The 9693-nt window shown below is 36.0% G+C and overlaps 1 non-coding gene across 1 annotated transcript; it reads right to left on the minus strand.

Moving 5' to 3' along the window:
* Nucleotides 1-5586: 5586 nt before the first annotated feature.
* Nucleotides 5587-5693, minus strand: LOC147292751 (small nucleolar RNA R71). Its single transcript, XR_015121001.1, has one exon. It is a non-coding gene; the product is annotated as a small nucleolar RNA R71 (small nucleolar RNA).
* Nucleotides 5694-9693: the final 4000 nt, after the last annotated feature.

The raw sequence follows: 9693 nt of genomic DNA on the forward strand, positions 1-9693 counted from the left end.
ATGAAGAATAAATAGAAAAAAGGAGCAAATGAAGCCGTTTTGAGACATTTCTTGGTTAAACTAGGAAAAGAGCAGAAATCCTAGTCAAATGAGGATTCCTAGGCACAAGAGGAAACATCAAGCCTAGAACCATCATTGTCAAGCCAGAAATAAAAAATCCTAATTAGAGCAAAAATTTCTGGTTGAACTAGAAAACCTAACCCTACTAGGGAAAATAGTCCTAATGATGCTAGGATTTACTAGGGGCAATATGGTCATTATGAGAAGTTGAAATGGACAAGCAATCCTAGTCAAATTAGAAAAAGTTGGTCAAAGTCAATCCAATCAAGTCAAGGTTCCAAGAACTTCTAGAATGTATTGGACATCCATGGAATCAAATGGGGTGAAGAAATAAATTAGAATCCAAGAGGGAGAGAGGGGCGAAATAGGAAGTCAAAGTCAATGGTTAAGGGTCAACTATGCCATGTCATGAAGTCAAATAGGCCATGGGCCTAGGTGAAGTCAAAGGGACAAGATGGTGAGGTGGCAGCCCATGCGCAAGTTTGCAGCCCATTCCAAGCAACCCATTACGCCAAGTACATGCAAGCAGCCCATGCGCACAAGTTAATGAAACCCTAAAAGCCCAATGTGCCAGCGCGCCTATGAGGTTTGAAAACCCTAGCCTATGTCACACCCTCCTTTTCCTTGCCTCCCAAGGAATTCACCCATACCTCTATAAATACATCTCATTCTCTCATAATTCAGGGGATCCATCAGTTCACAAAATTCAGAGAAGAGAGAGAGAGAGAGAGAGACCCATGTTGCAACCCTAGCTCACCTTGTCGTGAGCCTCCTTGCTGTTTAGGTCTCTCCCTTCTTCTCCTCTCTTGTGCTGCAGCCCCCTCTGGTGATGTTCTTTTGTTTTTCTTTTGGAATTCTTCTTGCTTTTAATTAGTTTATTAACCAACATGGATTGATATTTTATTTATATATTTCAGTTTTGTTTCTTTATTTTTCTTATGCTTTAGTTTATTCTATCTTACATGTTAAGTTGTAGGTTGATTTTCAGATTTGTCATGCTCTAACAAATCGTTTATCCGTCTCTTGATGAATTGATTTAATGTTTGCACTTATCAAATTTCATGTATCTATTAGAACCCGCTTGCTAGTTGTATGCACTCTTTGACTGATCACCTTAGGGTAATTGCATATAGTTTATTTGTTAGGTTTAGATGTGAAATAATTAAAGACAGTAAATCACAAGTAACAAGGGAATAAGAAATTGTTCTTGGTAATGGTTTTGTATGACCTCTACAAGGAAATAACCAAAGCTTGTATGTTGTGCATGTATGACGTTCTCATAGATCTTAAAGACTCTTGCATGGGTAACAACTGTCTTAGCTTAGTACTAGGGAACATGTAAGTTAACTGATTAGGAAGGCCTAAGAAGCTCTTAATTATGTCTTAGGAGAACAATTGCGAGAAAGTAACTAGCCAAACCTTTTTAGCAGTCAAACTTTGATATGATGTGTTTAAATTGGTTTATCATTAGCCTTGAATGGTTAGAGTATGCTTGTTGTTGTAAAATTTTATTTACTCGCAAATATACGAGTCTAGTAGTATATTAACGAGGTCGAACCTCAAGGAGTGATGACAAACGATACACTAAGCTTAAACTTAAGTTAATTTAAAACTAACCTAGTTTGGAAATTTTGTTGGTTTGTGAGAAAACTTAAAATAAAATGCAACTAAATTAAAAAGCAAAAAAAGTAGATGAAAAGAGAAAAATGTAAATAAAGGTGCAAGAATTGAAAAATTAAATCTAAAAAGGAAAATAACAACTTTTTGGTTCTAGAAGCTAAACAATGGTATAAGAACCAAGGTTAGGGTTCCACACCACTTATGAACATATTAAATGAGATTTTTAGTAATTTTCCCAAAAAGGAGGGCACCCAAGAGTCACTTGATGCCCTCTTACAAAGATAAATATGAATTAAGCACAAGAATTGAAGATTTATATGGTAAATCTTGATTTTGCTTAGAAAGTACAAATTTTAAGCAACTCAAGTAAACCAAAACTAAGGAACAACTAGAGTTCAAAAAGTTTTTGTTTAAAACAATTAACCATAAAGCTAAAATGTGGAAAGAGGATTTAACAACCCATAATATATGACATTATGGGTGAAAGAGGATCTCTTTCTCATTTTAATATCAAAATCTAGAACTTATAGGATCTTAAACAAGGAAAAATTTAACATAAAGACCTCACTTAATAATGTTCATGGTGGTGCTTCCCCCTTACCTTGGTAAGGGGGTTTAGTGACCACCCATGATCTTATATCTTAAATAAAAATAAATAAATAAATAAATAAATGAGCATATAATATAAAGAACAATAAAATAAATAACACTACTAACAATAAAGTAAATAACTATATAAAATAAAAGACATAAAGTAAATAGAGGATTAGAGAAGAGAGAAAAGAGACATAATATAAAGTTAAACATAAAATAAATAAAGATTAGGAGAAGAGAAAATAGTGACATAATATTAAAATTTCATTAATTAAAATGCAAGAAAATTACATCCTATTCTCTCTCAAACATCATAGCCAAATGACTTGAGAGAGAAATCCTTGGAGAATACTAGAAAAGGCAGCAAATTAAATTTTAGGGTAAAAAGATGTGGTAAAAGGGCTGAATGCTTCCTTATATAGGCAAAGCTTAGGGTAGAAAATATCAGAAAAAGGGGGGTAGCTGGTGACTAGGGGTGGGCATATTTACCGCGAACCGCCAAAACCGGCCGAACCGCACTGCAAAAAAACCGCGTTGACAAAAAAAAGTCAACACCGCCAAAAAAACCGAACCGCACCACTTCTCTCCGGTTCCGGTTCCGGTTCTATACCTTATTTAACCGCACCGAACCGAACCGCACCGCATACTTGCAAAAAATATTTTTTTTAATATTTTAATACACATATTGTCATATACACCATTTTATATATTTTTTTTATATATATTTATACTATTTTTATATACTTTTTATACACTTTTTGTACACATTTTTATACACTTTAGACCCTAAACCTTAAACCCTAATAAAATATTGGAATTAATATTAACCTAGCTATATTTTAGGGTTTAAACCCTAAAATTTATTTATATAACCCTATGACCTATTTTATAGATATATAATATAATAATAAATTAATAATGTTTTAGTATATAATTTTAGTTATACCCATTACCCTATATAATAAAATTAGTATATTCTTTATATTCTATATAAAAAAAATTAGTATATTCTTTATAGTTTATACTCTATATACTAAAATTTTTAATTGTTTATAGTTCTAGGGTATAATATATAGTTATATACTATATAAGTGTATATAGGGTATATGCCATATAAGGTAATAAGGTATAGGATATTAGGGTTTATAGTATAAGGATTTAAAACTTATGGTATAGGGTTTGGTTGCAACTCATCTCTCATTCTCTAAACCCTAAACCATAAAGTTTAAAATTTAATATATTCTATATACTCTAATAGTCTAGTTACATAAACTAGTTTGCCCAACCAAACCCCAAAGTCCCAAAACTTGTTAATTAGGATGAGTTTGCATCATTAAATAATTGGGGTTAGGCTTAAAAAAACAAGTGTGAGGCCCCATTAGGCCCAGAACCGTGGTGAGAACCGCACCGCACCGCATTCAAGATGGTTTGGTTTAGTTCGGTTTTTTTATTTTTTTCACGGTTTTAAGCACCGAACCGCACCGTCTATTCATGTCTGGCGCGGTGCACGGTTCCGAGGAAAAAGTGAGTCGAACCGCACCGCGCCCACCCCTACTGGTGACAGCTATTGAGATAAGGATTAACACAAACAGATGGCGCTGGAGCAAAGCTGGAACAGCTAGGAGAGAGGTGCCACGTGTCAGCATGCAATTCGCTGCAAGAAAGATTAATATTGCACCGGTGGCTTGGCTTGGCTTGTAAGTTGCGGCTGCACAGGAAACCGTGAGGGAGAGAGAGATAGTGGAGAAGCGGCTCAAGGCTTGGCTTGGCTGGCTGCTGGCTCACATGGGTAGTGTTGATTTGCGGAAGAATGAGGAGAAAGGCTTCCCACGTGTCAGCATGTGAGAGGAGAGATGATGATTAATGAAATGGAAAAGAGAGAGGCGGAAGGAAATGGTGAAGCTGCAACTGTTGGGTGGTTGCCACGTGTTGCCTTCCCAGTGGATGATGGGTTGATTAATCAAAATGAAGAGAGAGAGAGGCGGAAGGCAAGAGAGCAAGCGGGCTGGGCTTCTGCTGGGCTCAGTGACCGTTTGACTTCCAAGAGGTGGGCTGGGCTTCTGCTTGGCGGATTGGGCTGGGCTTTGTGCATGAATTTGGGCCACTACAACTTCATTTCTTCATTCTTTTATTGGGCTTTAACTTTAAAAACCTACAAAACACAAATAAAACTATTTAATAAAAATTCTAATTTTTAATCTAGCCTAAAAATAAATGCAACCTAATAAAATTTAAGAAATAAGTCAAAAACTAATAAAACCCACTAATTAACTAAATAATAAAAATAAGAATTAAAACACTAAAAATTGCTAAAAGACATAGACAAAAATGTATAGTTTTAAGGATAAAAATTATATATAAAATGAGCTCAACACTTGTTTGGATTGATAACTGAAAACTTAGCATTGCAAGACAGTTTAATGTGTGTGTGCGTGTGTGTGTGTTTCCAACTCTCAAACCCCCAATTTAGTTATTCTAATTGATTGATTGAATTGATTTGTTGTTTATTAACCATTTCCTGTGAAATCGACCTTGTGCTTGTACGCTTTGCTACTGATGCGATTCGTGCACTTGCGAGTAAATTTAGAATAAAATCTGTTTTTATTTTGTTCTAAGAAAACAATCAACAAGTTTTTTGTGCTGTTTCCGGGGGTTGGTGTCTAATATTAATGAATTTATTTTATTAGTCATTAGAATTAAGATATATTAGTTAGATTTGTTTTTGGTTAGTTTTTAGTTTCAAATAAATGCCATTACTTTATAAGTATTATTTCTACTGATTTGATGTTTGCTCTTGATTAGGTATTGTTTATGAACCCTGAAATCATAGAAAGGTTGGAGAGGCTCAAGAACGAAGCGTTAGGACAACCGAATAGCAGCCCTCTACCTAGTGCATCTGTGTCAAGTAGTGAGGAAGTTGAGATTTTCGAAATGACTGAAGCTGATGAGAATGTGCAGCAGCCCTTAAGTCACTTTTCAGCACCATCGCTGCCCACGCAACCTTCATGCATCCGTTATGCGACAATAGCTACTGATTTTGAGATCAAGAGTGGTCAAATCCACTTGTTGTCGAGTTATCATGGTCTGAATGGAGAAGATCCTATCTACTTCCTAAAGGAATTTTCTGGGGTATGTGAAGCCATACAGTTGAGGGGATTGAACGCCAATTAGTATCGTTTGAGGATGTTCCCTTTTGCGCTCAAATACAAGGCAAAGAGATAGTTGTATTTTCTACCTAGTGGTTCCGTATCGACTTGAGATGACTTATCTAATAAGTTCTTGAACCATTTCTATTCAATTTCCAAGACCAATGAGTTTAGGAAGGAGATACTTGGGTTTGTACAGAAGGCCGATGAGCCATTCCATGAGACTTGAGACAGATTCAATGAGTTTCTTACTAGCTGCCCGTACCACAACCTATCCCCTTGGTATGTGATTTGTTGCTTTTATAAAGGACTTTTGGAGAGAGATCAAGCTAAGGTGGATTCGGCATGTGGTGGTGCATTAATGTCCAAAACTGAAGATGAGGCTAATGAATTGTTTGAGTCACTCTCTTTGAATTCTCAGCAATGGGATGTGAATCGTTCAAGAGGAGGATCAAAGAGATGGTTGTATGAGATAGCCAATGCACCTAACACAATGGAAGAACAGATTGCCGAAATCAAGACAATGATGCAGAAGCTATCATTAGCTCAAGAGAAGATGATGAGTGTGCAAGCACAAGGGAATGATGTGGAACAAGTAAATCAAGTTGGGAACTAACCCTAGGGTGCCTTATGATCCATTTTCCAACACTTATAACCCTGGATGGAAGAACAACCCCAATTTTAGGTGGAGCAACAACAATGGACAGCAAGCTAGTGGGAGCAACAATAAGCCTTATGTGCACCCTAGTGCCGAAAGGTCTAGCTTGGAGGAGAAGATTGCTCAAAGCACCAATGCATTCATGAACCGAACCGAGCAGCAGATGCAAGCCAATTCGAAGTCTCTTGCAAACTTCGAAAGTCAAGTGGGGCAAATTACTACAACTTTGGGGCAAAGAGCGAAGGGGAAGCTACCTAGTCAGCCCGTTGTTAACCCAAAGAATGAGGAGCATATGAATGCTATTTTGAGAACAACTCTAAGAATGAGGGTGAGAGTAATCAAGACTAAGGAGGTGATTGAGATCATTGATAGTGAGGAAGATGAAGATCCGATTATGACTGAAGAGTATAAGGAAGCACGTGTAATCCCTCTTATTTCGAATATTGATGTCACCAAATTTCCAGGAACCATGAGGGAATTAAAGTCAATTGAGAAAAAGGTTGAGGAGCAAGGGCATAGTCACAACATTCCGAAAGAGATTTGTGGTTATCTCTTCATGATTCATCCAACAAAGAAAAGAGATCCGGGTACATTGATCATACCTTGCAGCATAGGGGAGAATCAGATTGAGAGAGCTTTGATTGACAATGGTTCTTCTATCAATGTTATGCCGCTTGGTGTGTTCAAGAAGCTTGGGTTTGTGGAAGCTGATTTACACCCGTTTGAGTCGACTATTTGCTTCGCCAACTTTTCGGTTGAAAAACCCCTTGGTATGCTTGTTGATGTTTTGGTTAAATGTCAAAGTTTACTAATTCCTTTTGCTTTCATAGTGTTAGATGTTCCAAGAATTCCGAGAGATACTTCTATTTTTCTTAGGAGGCCATTCTTGTGCACCACTAACATGGAGTACAAGGCTATGGAGTGCTTAATGAGGATCCGTCATAGGAACCACCAAGAAGTGTACCATGCCAACTCACTTGCGAACTTCCGGAAAATGAGGAGACAACCTTTTATGGAGATGAGAAGGAAGAGATGGAGAACTTTTTCAAACCATTCTTGAGGGATGCCGAGAGCAGCAATGGAAAGAAAAAAAAGAAAGGATGCGAGTAGAGGAGTGGCAATGTCAGGCTGAAAAACAATAAACCAAGCACTGATTGGGAGGCAACCCAAGTTTTTTTTTCAAGAATCCAAGAGTTCAATAAAGACCTAGGAGGCCATGCCTACCCTTGGAGTGTCCAACTTGCATGCGCAAGTAAACAATTTCCTTATTTGTGCTTCATAAGACAATTTCTATTTCAATTGTGTGTTTTGAATAATTGCAATTTTCCTATTACTTATTTTAAGCATTCATGCATTTATTTCTTATACATTGAGGGCAATGTATTTAAGTTTGGGAGGGAAGGCAATTATCATTGTTTTTTGTTAAAAAAAAAAAAGAAAAAAAGAAGAGTTTTTGTTTTTAAACTTAAGGTGTCAAACCCACATCAAAATCCATCTTTTCTTTAGATTTCATCCACTTTAGTGATGGATTCGAATCTTTAGAAGTTTGCAACATTGTTTTAGAAACAAAGTTTTTAAGTCTTTTTGTTTGTTTTGGGTAGTCTTGAGTCTCCAACTAATTGATTTGATTGTGTATGATTGTTATGAGCATGTTTAGCTTGTGTGTATATTTGGTATTCTTTTCTTTCTAATAGTGTTCTGTAACATATTTTGCAATTTTATGTCATTGCACCTTGTTGATATGAGTTTAGGTAATTATTTGCATGACTAATGATTTATATGCATGATAGAGTAGACTTGCATGATCTAAGTGAGCTTTGAGCCTTGTTTTTAAATTCTTAAGTGTTGTGCGCCACTCTAATTCTGTCATTGTCATATGAGTCGTTGTTTTGATCTCATTATCTTTCATTTGATCAATTGCTTGGAATGAACATAATCATGAGTCAATGAGCTAGTACTTTTTTCTTGTTTACACAAAGCATGTTGTATTTGCATGACTCTTGAGAAATGAATTTAGGCCCTGTTTGTGTAACTCATAGCCTAAAAGCCTACCCATTATGTGTTTTATCCTTAGTAACCCATTTTGAGCCTATTAAGTTATTGTCTTTGTTAACCCACACCAAACCCTACGTTTGGGGGAGTTATATCCCCTCCACCCATTTTACCCTATCTATGGTATTGTAATGTGTTTACATATTGATTGAGGTGAAAATAAATGAATGTGCATAGCCAATACAAAAAAATGAGTTGAAAGAGTATATATGCCGTGCCCAAAGAAAAACAAAAAAAAAGGAAAGAAAGAGATGAGACGTTTTAAAAGAAGTGAGCAAAAAGAGTTCAAATTGAGCTGTGTAGTGCAAAGAAGCAAGGTATGCCTCAGAATATTCTATTGTTTTTGCAATTCCATAGTATTTAGCCATTTGTGTTCCTTTTCTTTCAATATCATATTCTAGCCTAAGCCTTCATTATAACCCTACTAAAGCCCTAGCTGATCTCAAGAGACATGTGTTATACTTATGTGGAGTCTAGTTGAGAAGGGAGCCTACGGTCATTGATTTCATTTCAAGCACTTTGATTCATTTCCATGAGATCGGTATTTCTTTCTAAATGTGTCGTTACTTTATGTACTTATATGAGCTAATTGTTTTTGTTACATATTAATTCTTCTCACATATATTTTTGAGTGCACATACCAACCCAATTCTTGAGTATTTTATTATTGAGAGTATGTCATAGTGAGGATTAAAGTTGAATCTATCTTGTATATATTGATTTAGTTTTGTTAATCTAACACTTGAGTTTATGTCAAGAATGACATATATGATAATAGAGGAGCAAGGTATGTTAATTGAAATGTTATTAGAATTTGGAGAATACAATTTATATACCTTACTTTCCTATGTGATTAATAGTTATGCGCATGAATTCAATTGTTGGGATATTTGAGTCAGTTTAGAGTTTTTTATTTTTTATTTGCTCGAGGACTAGCAAAATATAAGTTTGGGGGTGTGATGACTGTGCATTTTACATCATTTTATGATACTAATTCCCTAACCTAAAGTGTTAGAACTTGATACTTTTGTGTCTGTTGTCTTGTTTTTGTGTTTTTAGGTCAAATGAAGCATAAATAGGAAAAAGGAGCAAATGGAGCCGTTTTGAGACATTTCCTGGTCAAACTAAGAAAAGAGCATAAATCCTAGTCAAATGAGGATTCCTAGGCACAAGAGTAAACATCAAGCCTAAAACTATCATTGTCAAACCAGAAATAAGAAATCCTAATTGGAGCAGGAATTCTTGGTTGAACTAGGAAACCTAACCCTACTAGGGAAAAGAGTCCTAATGATGCTAGGAATCACTAGGGGCAATATGGTCATTATGAGAAGTTGAAATGGACAAGGAATCCTAGTCAAACTAGGAAAGATTGGTCAAAGTCAACTCAATCAAGTCAAGGTTCCAGAAGCTTCTAGAAGGTATTGGACATCCATGAAATCAAATGGGGTGAATAAATGAATTCAAATCCAAGAGGGGCGAAATAGGAAGTCAAAGTCAATGGTTAAGGGTAACTATGCCATGTCATGAAGTCAAATGGGCCATAGGCCTAGGTGAAGTCAAAGG

The sequence above is a fragment of the Dryas octopetala genome, chromosome 2 (assembly GCF_963921425.1).
Source record: "Dryas octopetala chromosome 2, drDryOcto1.1, whole genome shotgun sequence".
NCBI lineage: Eukaryota > Viridiplantae > Streptophyta > Magnoliopsida > Rosales > Rosaceae > Dryas > Dryas octopetala.